Source organism: Elephantulus edwardii, unplaced genomic scaffold (genome assembly GCF_000299155.1).
Source record: "Elephantulus edwardii isolate Elephantulus edwardi_28Jun2011 unplaced genomic scaffold, EleEdw1.0 scaffold00058, whole genome shotgun sequence".
NCBI lineage: Eukaryota > Metazoa > Chordata > Mammalia > Macroscelidea > Macroscelididae > Elephantulus > Elephantulus edwardii.
In genome coordinates this window covers 16,345,758-16,357,784 of record NW_006399808.1, presented here as the reverse complement: position 1 = coordinate 16,357,784, position 12,027 = coordinate 16,345,758, and the positions used below count along the sequence as shown (strand labels likewise).

At 38.4% G+C, this 12,027-nt stretch overlaps 1 pseudogene; it reads left to right on the top strand.

Annotated features, from left to right (window-relative positions):
- Positions 1-11,535: 11,535 nt before the first annotated feature.
- Positions 11,536-12,027, top strand: part of LOC102864587 — an 83,517-nt pseudogene continuing 83,025 nt past the window's right edge.

Genomic DNA, 12,027 nt, shown 5'->3' with positions numbered 1-12,027 from the left:
CCTGCACATCTGGCAGTTCTCTGTTGACATATTGCTCCAAACGGTTTTGGATAATTTTCATCAGAATCTTGCTTGCATGTGATATTAATGATATTGTTCAATAATTTCCGCACTCCGTTGGGTCACCTTTCTTTGGAATGGGAACAAATATCAATCTTTTCCAATCAGATGGCCAGCTCGCTTTCCTCCAGATTTCTTGGTACAACTTAGTGAGTACATCCAGGGCGGTGTCTGCTTGTTGAAATATGTCAATTGGTATGCCATCAACTCCTGGAGCCTTGTTTTTTGCCAATTCCTTCATAGCAATTTGAACTTCCTCCTTTATCACCATAGGCTCTTGTTCGTATGTCATTTCATGAAATTCTTCTATGTCAGCCAATTCCTTCTGATACAGTGACTCTGTGTATTCCTTCCATCTTCTCTTGATACTTCCTGGGTCATTTAACATTCTACTCAAAGTGTCCTTAAGTATTGCCACCTGTGGCTTGAATTTGTTTTTCAACTCCTTCAGGTTAAGAAAAGCTGAGCGAGTCTGGCCCTTTTGATTTTCCGACTCCAGGTCTCTGCACATTTCATTATAGTATCTTGCTTTGTCGTCCTGAGCTGCCTTTTGAAATTCTCTGTTCATCTTTTTTATTTCCTGGTTTCTCCCTTTAGCTTTGGCTTCTTGGTGCTCTACTGCAATACTCAGAGTCTCATCTGACATCCATTTTGGTCTTCTCTTTCAGCCTTTGTAATGATCTTTTGCATTTTTCATGGATGATTTTCTTGATATCCTCCAGAGCTCATTTGGGATAGTGGGTTGTTGTTGTTGTTGTTATGTGCCGTCGAGTCGCCTGCGACTCATAGCGACCCTATGTACAACAGCCCTAAACTCCGCTCTGTCCTGTGCCAATCGCACTGTCTCTGACACTCCCATGCCAATTATCCCAGTCACTGAATCAATCCACCTCATAGAGGGCCTTCCTCTCCTGCGCCGTCCCTCTACCCTCCCAAGCATGATGTCCCTCTCCAAGGACCGGTAGCAAAGAAAATAGAGGTGACAAGTTTTCGTAATGCTTTCTCAAACTATTCAGTTAGACCAGTTTGACTCAAGGAGCATGTATTCTGGCAAGTGGATGATAAAAGATAATATTTCTAAAAATACAGTTATTAAAAGATATCATAAATCAGTGCAAATATTTATGTGCATAATTTTCTAGATTTTATCGTATATACATGTTTCTTGAAGTCATTAATCCAGATAATGAAAATATCCATCACTTTTTTCTATACTTTTCTATTTTTTCATCTCTCGACTCTTGGAAAACTACTTTATGCCACTGCATATTAGCTAATATTTTACAGATATTTATGAATAGAAATATCTTATAAATATTTTTACTTGGTTTCTTTCACTTAGGATAATTATTCTGAGAGTTATCAATGCCATAGCAGGTACTTCTTCACTAACTGCTGTAAAGTGAATTTTGAGTTCTAGTGACTTCATATTCTTCAGAGAACTGTTTCCTCTTGTTTTCCATGGCAATATGATCTTTCAGAAGTAGACTTCTAGGTTCTTCTTCCAAAGAATCTCTGTTAATTTGAACTGCCAATTTTTTGGTTAGTTACTGTGTGTTTAAAAATTTGGGTCTTAGTATATATCTTGGTCCATTCTTTTTTACTATTCGGTAGTAACCCATTGGGTGTCCTATTCCATTGAAAGTTGTAATGCTAATACTATGGCCAAAGCTCTCTGACAGTTTAAATCCATCAGATAGGATAAAGATGAGCAATCTCATCTCTTGTGATTTACAGCTTCATAAGCACACTGGAGAATTAGCTATAGGTTGGTCTCAACATAACAGTACTGAATTTGTGTTTTGAATATTCCATTAGATGAATGTATCATAATTTGCTTCTCTATTCGCTAAATGATGGCATTTGGATTGTTTATAGTTTGGGGTCATAGCAAATAGAAATATTTAACTTTTATTTTTCTTAGATAAATATTTAGAAACTAAATGATGGGATAATATGATAAAAAAATGTTTACTATTTTAACAGATTGCTAAGTTACTTTCCTAAATCTTGCAATATTTTATAGTCTTGCCAACAGTTCATCAGAGTTTCTGCTCCTCTAATACTCTCTCATTTCTTACCAACACTTGGTCTGTGCATAAATTGAAAGGGTAGGTGAAAGGTAGATAGATATTAGAATGCCTATTTAAGGGGCTTGAATTTTAATTGGGAGAGAAAAAGAAATATTCCTGGAAAAGGAGGGATAAAACACAAGAAATTATTTATTAAAGTAATTCTCTAATATGCAAAATGGATTTGGGTACAAATAAAATAATGGTGGAGAGTCCAGATTAAGTGACAATGAAATAATCTAGACATGAGGAAATAAATGATTAAACCAGTGGAATTATGATGACTATAGAAGAATGAAGTAAATGGAAGGTACATTTTAAAAATAGAATTGTTGTTGTTGTTGATATGTGCCATCAAGTCACCTGTGACTCATAGTGACCCTATGCACATTAGCCCTAAACTTATGCTGAGCCAATCTCATTGCCTCTGACAGACCTAATTTCATTTTCCCAGTCCTGGGTCAATCCATCTCATTCTGACTCTTCTTTTCCTGTGTTTTACCTCCACTCTTTCAAGAATGATGTTCCTTTCTAAAGAACCTAATTATCCTTATTCTTTTGTGTCTTTTTTTTAAAGAAATGGAAGAAAATGATTTGTACTTTATAAATTTTAGAGACTAGGAGAAGGGTAGTACCATAAACATTAGAAAGTGCATCTTGAGGAAAAGAATAAATTGAGGTTTAAATATGTTGAGTTTGAAGTGCATTCAACTCTATGTTATAACGTTTTATTTGTATGTGCTTCTATTCCAAATGAATTTTAGGTAAATGTATAAACATAGAGAAAATAAAGTTTAAAAATAAGTTAGGAATAGAAACTTGGAAGAGAAGTTAGCGAAAAAAAAATATGGATTGGGGAGAAAGTGAGAACAAGATATATAACTGGGGCTGAAGGAAGCAAATGTTTGGGAAATATCACAAAATGTTAATAGCAGTTGGGAGACATGCATGGTCACATTAATAATCATTTATGGTATTTCATGAGCCACCTTGAGCTAGCAATTTTAGAAATCTATTTTTTCTTCTGATAGTCATTGCTTTCAAGGAACAAAATAATAATCTACCTGGAAACAGTCCAAATGCCCAGCCGCAATAGAATGGATTGAGAAATTATGGTACATTCGCACAATGGAATATTATGCAGCATATAGGAGTAATGATTTTGTAAATTGTTACCTAACATGGGAGGGACTGGAGAGCATTATGCTAAGTGAGCTAACTCAGTCTCATAAAGATAAATACCATGTTCTTTGTTTCTTGGGTTTTTTTTTTATTATTAAGTGTCATTGAGTCGTAGACGACTCATAACAACCCTATGAATGAAAGACCTGAGCACTGTTCATAGAATTTCCGGAGGCAAACCATTTGGGAAGATGATTCTACTTCTGCTTCCAATTTTATTTTAATCAGGAAGCTCCACCAAACACTGTCTAACATGGTAAACCATTATCACATTTGGCACATCAGTGTCACAGTGTTTAGCATTGCAACAACAATGAGTTACCTCCATATAAGACCGTTATTGTAAAATGAGTAAGAGGATCCTAAGAGAAGTGCTTAATCATAGGGTCACACAATTTGATAGGTGGAGGGAGAGGTGGGTAAAGGAAAGAGGAAAGAGGAAAGATCTGGTGTGAAAAACAATGTATATAGACCAGTTTAAACAAAAACAAAACAACACAACTTTAAAAAAAAAAACCCAAATAACCCATAAACTTTAGTGAATCTGTGACTAATTTTCCTTCCTGTTTGATTTTCCAGAAGTCTCACTCTTGCTTGTATTTGTTTATTTCTCTTGGTCTTGTCTACCAATTATGCAGGAATTTGATTCTACAACTTATATAACTATCTTTCAAAGATGAATCTAAGCCTCACACAACAGTACTGAATGCAAAGCTTCTAGGCCTTTTTGTAGATGTAATTTAAAAATTAGCTTTAAGGAATATGCTTCAGGAATTCTTATTGCATTAAAAATTCATATTTAAATGACTCTTGCCAAATGAAAGAAAAAGGTCTCTTAGATTTTATGAACTAGATTAATGCTCTATGAGAAGTTGGCAAATTATGTGTGTGGCAGTGAGGGAATCAGAATATAGCACCTACTACTTTTCCTTAGAACAAATCCTTATGAGAAGTACTTGGAGGATCATGCTGGTGTATATTTTGATGAGGACTTTCCACTTCAATCCCACCCACAACCAGCCACACACAGTGGTGAGACCACTTACTTCACTATGGAAATACAGTGATGCTTTTTAACAGTTTATGAGTGAGAAAGTGTTTAAGTGTGATTTTTTCTTTTCTTTCCTTCTTTTTTTTTTTAAAGGAAAACACACTGTAATGATGCCTCAGGAGACATAATGAGCTGTACTGAATTTCTGCCAATACTTTCATTCTTAAGCATTTGATTTAAATATAGTGTTTTCTCTGGATTGAGATAAAAATTAAATATTTTTATTGATTTTTCTTCCATTCTTTTTTTTTAGTTAGCATAGCAGACTGTATGCCAATATTAGTATTTCTTGAACACTCAGTATTTGTTCCATTGTACTAGAATGAGATTTGACACATGTATTCTAATGGAAACCTCTGTTAGTGCCTTTGTTATGAGCCAAAGTAATTGTTTTCATTTCTTTAAACTAGAAGGGGGAAAAAAAAACCCAACCAAAAAAAACCCTCATTGCCTTAGAGTCAGAACAAACTGACCATCCAGCAGGTTTTTGGTACTTGTAAATCTTAAGGGAAGATATTTCACTGTGGAGCTGAGAATTGATTTGAAGTCTAAAAAGTTACTACCTTTCAGTTAGCAGCACAATTCCCTACAGACACATTATGAGAGCATCCTGTTTTAATGAATCAATTTAGCCTGGAGATGAGTCAGGTTAACTCAGTGAGATGAGCTGATATAATGGCTACAGCTATAGGATCAAATTAGGATTGGGAAGACTAGGAGTAGGCAATCATTCTTTTATACCTAAGGCAGCATGAATCGGAGCTGACTTGACATCACCTGACGTTTAGCTTATGCAACATCATAATGTTGTTGTTATTGTTGTTGTTAAGTGCTGTTGAGTTGTAGGCAACTCATAGTGACCCTATGGACAAAAGACCTGAACACTTGTATAACTTTCATCCTTTCTCCAGATTCTTTGCTGACACTCACTGTGGATGAAAAGAAAGCCATAAGAGCCCTGAGCATTTCATATGTTTGACCAAAAACAAGTAAAACCATGCCTGAGGGCTGCGGGTTAGAGTTACCCACCTTTGGCTTGGTAGCATCACTTTCTGTCCACTAGGCCAACTGAACTCTCTCTATGTTGTTGTTGTTAAGTGGCATCGAGTCATAGGCAACTCATAGTGACCCTCTGAATGAAAGACCTGAACACTTATACAAGTGTTCATCCTTTCTCCATGTTCTTTGCTGACACCCACTTTGGACAAAAAGAAAGCCATAAGAACCCTGAGGATTTCATATGTGGCCCTCCTGAAGATACAAGAGGCATCCAAAGGTTGAGCTTGAACCAGGATTCACAACACACTAGCCTGCAGGAGTGGCCAAACATTTCAATATTTTAAAATTCTGGCAAGCTCAAGTGCTAGCAGACTCTTGGCCAGAGACCCCCCCCCCCAATTCATCTGGCTAGTCAGATGGAGAAATGATAGAAACTGTCAACCACTTCACCTTACTTTGATCCACAAACAGCAACCTTGGTGCCAGCATGCATTCAGGAGATTAGGAAATGTATTTGGAAAGTCTGCAGTCAGGGACCTCTCCAAGTTATTGAGGAGCAAGGATGTCAGTTTTAAGAATAAGGTGTGCCCAATTCAGGTCATGGTGTTTTTAATCACTTGCTATGCATCAGAGAGCTGGACAATGAATAAGGATGTCAGAAAATTAATTAATGCCTTTGAGTTGTGCTCTTGGAGAAGAATTCTGAATATCCATGAACCACTAAGTAAACAAAAGAGATAAGTCTTTAAGAAAGTAATGCAAAGTGCTCCTGTTAGGTAAAGATGACAAAACTTTGCGTACATACTTTGGGAATGTTGATAGGAGAGGCTGCTACTTGGAGAGGGACACCATGCGTAGAAAACTGGAGGTTTGGTTAAAGAGAGGAAGGCCCTCAGACAGAGGAATGCAACTTCTGAGCTCAACTAAGTGAGAATCAACTAATTGTAATAAAAGTTTTCCTTGGATCCACAGAGCAATATGTTACTACAGTGACAATTTTAGGTAGAATTCCAGGTATTAAACTTTTCAGTTTGGTCATCAAATTTTATAAATTGAACACAAATATGAAAAGCAGCCAAAGCAGCAGACCATATTGGTTAGAAGTGTGAGCCTGGAATCAGTTTCCACTACTAGAAGATGTTGAATAGTTTTTTGAACTTGGACAATTATTTTACTATTCTTTGGTTTCAACTTCCTGCAGTGGCTGGAAATCAAATTTGGGTCAACTACTTGGAAGGTAGCTATGCTTACCACTATACAATCAACACAATGGTGGCCTAGTGGCTAAAAACTTGTGCTGACAACCCAAAGGCAGGAAGTTCGCGTCCACCAATAGCTCCAGGGAAAAAAGATGGGCAATCTATTTTCATGTGATTTATAGCCCCTGAATCCTATGAACCTGGAGAAAGGATGAAAGTCACACAAGTGTCAAGGACTTTTGTTCATAGGGTCGCTATGAGTCCCCTATGACTTAACAGCACTTAACATAGAGAGATACCAGTTGGCCTAGTGGACCGCAAGTAATGCTCCCAAGCCAAAGGTAGGTGACTCTAATCTGTGGCCCTAAGGCCTGTCTCTAATTGTTTTGGTGAAACATTCTTCTAGGTAGTATAGCCCTCATGTGTCCACTTGTCGTACAGAGGTAATTTGTGGCTGTTGTGAAGCTGAACACTATGACACTGACAATGCGTCCTCCCTGGCTAAAACAAGCATGGAAGCAGGAACAGCATCCACTTCCATAAATAGCTTGTCTTTGGAAACTCTATGAACCTGGAGAATGGATGAAAGTCACGCATGTGTTGAGGACTTTTGTTCATAGGGTCACTAAGAGTCACCCAAGACTTGACAGCACTTAACAACAACAACAACAACAACAACAACAACAACAACGTCCCTGTGAGTCAGCTGTGAGTTGGTTCAAATTCAATAGCACAAACAATAACAACAACACTTGTTTCCTTAATTAAGCTGGTGATAAAATGAGTATATGGGAATGAGTATTTGGTTCATGTAAATCAGCAATTAAATATAGTAAAGTAACAACAATCAACAAATAAATGAGACTTTCTGTTACCTAGCTCTGAAGCTTATTCACAGTTTCTCCTATGGGTAGATAAACTGTTCAACCATCCAAAGACACATTTAATTAAGTTCTTCAACTTGATGAAAGGCTGGTTGTTGCTGTTATTGAATTCTATTGAGTACCATTGAGTTGAAACTGACCCATAGCTAACATTCCAGAGGTTTTCAGACACTTAATTGCATAAGAAGAGAGTACCTACCATTCTCCCATGAAGTAGCTAGTGTATTCTAACCACATGCCTTTGGGATTACAGAACAGCTTCTTAACGCTAGGCCATCAGAGCTCCTGGTGTAAGGCTGGAATAGTTGTTATCTTCTGATGCAAAGGAAGTCATCCTAAAGTTAGTGGTTTAAAAGAATAAAAACAATTTTTTTGTTTCTCATAGGTTTTTTAGATCAGAAATCAGGAGTGGCTGGGCTAGACAATTTTGGCTTGGAACTCTCCATATCTCAAGACTCTCCATATCGCAAGTCAGATGGTAGTTGAGTCTAAGCACCTCTTAAAGGTTCCTTTAATCACTTTTAAGGAAGGGAATATCTAGAGTTCACTGACTTCATCTGGAGCTATATCTTGATGTGACCTTTCCAATTCAGGGTTTTCATGGTAGTCAAACTTCTTAAATACTGATTCAGAGTTCCCAAGATGTATGTCTTAGTAGAAATACAAACAAGGAAATCAGTACCATCTTTTATAGCCAAATATGGGCCGTCAGTATCTCTTACACAACATTCTATTGATGGAAGCATATGGAAGTGCGGATTCTGCTTCAATTGAGAAGAGTGAGCATCAAAAAAAGAGTATAGGGTAGGGATATGGCCAGGCCCATTTTGAGAAAATTAAACCTACCACAACTGCCAAGCCTTCAGGTACTTAGCTAATAGCTAAACACACACTTTTTTATTCATCCAATAACATTGATAACTGACGTTTAAGAATTTAGATAATTTGGCCTTGAGTTCTCTCCTCTGTGCTCAAAAAAAGGCTCACTTGGGAGAAATAAAGTATACATGGAAGAAAATGTTTTAAATATTTTGTCCTTTTCTTCTGGGTACAGGGAAGGTTTCAGAGCTGCTGTATATAGGGTCGCTATACATCGCAGGCAACTCAATGACACGTAACAACAATTACATACTATGACAGGTTTGGAAGCAGGAGTGGCATCCGCTTCCTAAATAACATCCGTCTGGAAAGTCTATGAACTTTGATAAATGTCGATGGCTATGGAGAAGCTTCAGGAATGCTCAACAAGGCAATCAACCACAACAACAATGGAGAGAATCACAGTCATTATAGAAACACTTTCTTTGAATTATAGGCTGTATTGAAGGAGGTTAGGGGAAGTGGCCACATAAAAATCAGTAATATACTGAATGCTTAATTCTCATTCCTTCCACTAATGTTTTCTTCAAAGTCAGTAGTATTTTTATTTATTCATTTTCCTGGATTGGGAAATTGAGTTAGCCTAAGAAAGAACCCTAACCCAAAATGTCAATATATATACCATCTTTGACCTCACCTTATACTTTATATCCAAGTTTTCCTGTTCTTATGACTTCAAATTTACCCCCTTCTTTCTGCATCTTCCTGGAGAAGGTCTAGTGGAAAGAAGGGGTTTGCATTCAAATTGATGAAAGCAAATTTGAATTTTGCCTCTCACTTTGAAAATAAAATCATCCACAGTAATGATAAAACAATAGATATAAGGTAAGCAGCATTCTTCATTGATTTTCCTCAACTAATTTCTTTGGACCCTAAACCACAATCTTGATAGGAATTTACTTGATCTGATTACATCATATTAGAATAATTATATATCATTTGTTTTATTATCCCAAAGGTTTTCAACTTTGTTACATTTATATGTAAGCTTTATTGATTACAAGTATGTTTTTCGACTGCAATCTAATCACTGATACTTGAAAAGAATATTTATTTTAAAAATCATTCCCCTTTAAGTCCACTCTCCATTCTTATTCATCTATCTACTCACATTGGCTGCTAGTTTTTGTTTTACTCAAATAAATGCTTCTTACTTCTCCGTGTTCAGTAAAACCTGCAAGGTGAAAACTATAAATTTTAGAGAAGTAAAAACTTAAATGTTTCCTACTAAAATGAGAAATATGCAAGTGGCAAGTCTGTACCTTGTTAAATGCAGAAAAGTTGTTTTAATATGCTGTCAAGTTAACAGCCCATGTTGTTGTTGTTAGTGCCCTTGAATTGACTAAAACATGTTTTAGGAGGTGCTATTCCTTGGAGAAGGACATAATGTTGGGAAGGATGGAGGGTTGGAGAGGTGGAGGACAACCCTCAGCCAGGTGGATTGACATGGTGACTGCTGCAGTGGGCTCTTGTGTGTCAGGAAGTGTGAAGATGGCACTGCACAGAGCAGGGTTCAGATCTTCTTTTCATAGGGTTGCTATGAGTCGTGCTCAATTCGACGGCACCTAACAACAACAACATGAATATTGATGCTGAACTTTGCCCTACCTAGAGCCAATCTCTTTTAAAAAATTTTTAACAACAAAGAGAGACAATGATTTTGGATTGGAAAACAAGATATATCTAGACACTTAGGTTTTATTGACAGCTTATTAAATGTTGTGAGGCTCTCTTCTGTATTTATATATACTTTATTGCTATTTTACCATCACTTAAAATTTCCTTTACAAAAAAAATCACTTTGCTTATTTGAAGATTCTGTTTTAGGAAATACTCTACTACTATGTCAATCTATCTTGTTAAGGGCTTTTCTTTCTTATACTAATTTGCCACCTTTACAAACATGATATCATTCTCTAAGTACTGGCCCCTCCTAGAAACATGCTTATAGTATGTAGATGGAGTTTTATCATTTGTGACTCAAAGAAGCACCCTGTTTTCACTTTTTCCAGGATAGACCTGTTTTTTCTCTTGGTCTTCCATAAGATATTCAATATTCTTCTCTAACACCACAAATAAAGACATAGATACTTCTGTAATTCTTAGTTATCATCTAGCTTTCAGATTCATAGCAATCATCTAAAAGATCATAATATAGACCAGGTACACCATAGTCTTTAGATCAACACCATTGCTCTTTAGTATTTTAAAGAGGTCCTTGACAGCAGATTTTTTCCAGTGCAATTCAATCTTGACAACAGATCTGAAACCTGCCGTCTTTAGTACCATCCTCAAGATTTCTGTCATCCTCAAGCCCATTGTGGTGGTCATCATGTCAATTTATCTTCTTGAAGGTCTTCCTTCTTTTGCTTTGTGTCTATCTTGCTATTTGAAGATTTTATTGAAAAAAAATTTGATTTGTTGTTGTCATGTGCCATCGAGTTGCCTGTGACTCAAAGTGAACCTAGGTACATTAGCTCTGAAGCCTGCCCTATCCTGGCCAATCTCATTGTCTCCAACAGACTTAACCCAATTTCTATGGTCATTGAGTCAATTCATCTCATCCTGGGTCTTCCTCTCCTTCACTCTCGCTCCACCCCTGGAAGCATGATGTCCTTCTTTGAGGATTGGTTCCTTCTGGTTACATGCTCAAAGTATGTCAGACAGAGCCTCAAAAATTCTTGCCTCCATGGAGCAGCCTGGTTTTACTCTCTCCAGGACAGACCTGTTTGGCTCCAGGCAGTCCACCATATGTTCAAAACTCTTCTCCAGCACCACAACTCAAAGGTATTGATGCTTCTTCTATCATCCTCACTTATCCAGCTCTCTGATGCATTTCAAGTAATTGTGAAGACTATAGGCTGGATAAGGCACACATTTGTCTCTAGACCGATATCATTGCTCTTCAGTACTCTAGAGAAGTCTCGGGATCCAAGATGGCAGCGAAGGCAGAGACAGCGTGGTGAGCTGTGGGAGCAGCGAACCACTCAAAGCAGGACCATAATGGCCTTCCACAGACTTTGGCTTATTGATAATTGAACACTTAAACAGCTGATGACTGGCCCTCAGTGAAGATTGAGGCTCCACAACAGGAATTCAAGGATTCCGAAGGAGAAATGGGTGAGTCTCGTGGCTCCCAACCCCACCCCCTGCAGAGCCCGGACTGCACTGAACAGCCGCTGCAGCTCCATGAGGCTTCCACAGCCTGAATGAACGGATTCTCTCACCCAGGATGGATGCTGGGCACTGGCTCTCCTAAAGACTGGTACAGCGAAACCACAACACTGCCACAAGGTGAACTTGGCCTGGAGAGAATTCTTGGAGCCAGGATGGTGGCTGTGGGGAAAGCAGGTGCCTGCCGGCCGCCCGCACAGGGGGGCCCTCGCACCCGCCGAGCGCCCGTGCGGCAGGGTGGGGAGGCGCGCCCCCAATGGCCGCCCGTGCTGAGGGGGGGCTGTGCGCCTCCCGCAGGCCTCCCGTGCTGTGGGGGGGGGCGCACACCCCTGCTGGCCACCTGCATAGGAGGTGGGGGATGGGATGCATGCCCACCATCTGCAGGTTTGGGTTTCCTTGGACAGACCAAAGAAGACGATTACCTATGCATTGGAAAGGCCAAAGAGGATGATTACCTATGCAATGGATTGCTGAAAGTCACTGTGAGTCTGATGACCTTAACAGTGGCAGCATGCACAAGAGGACCT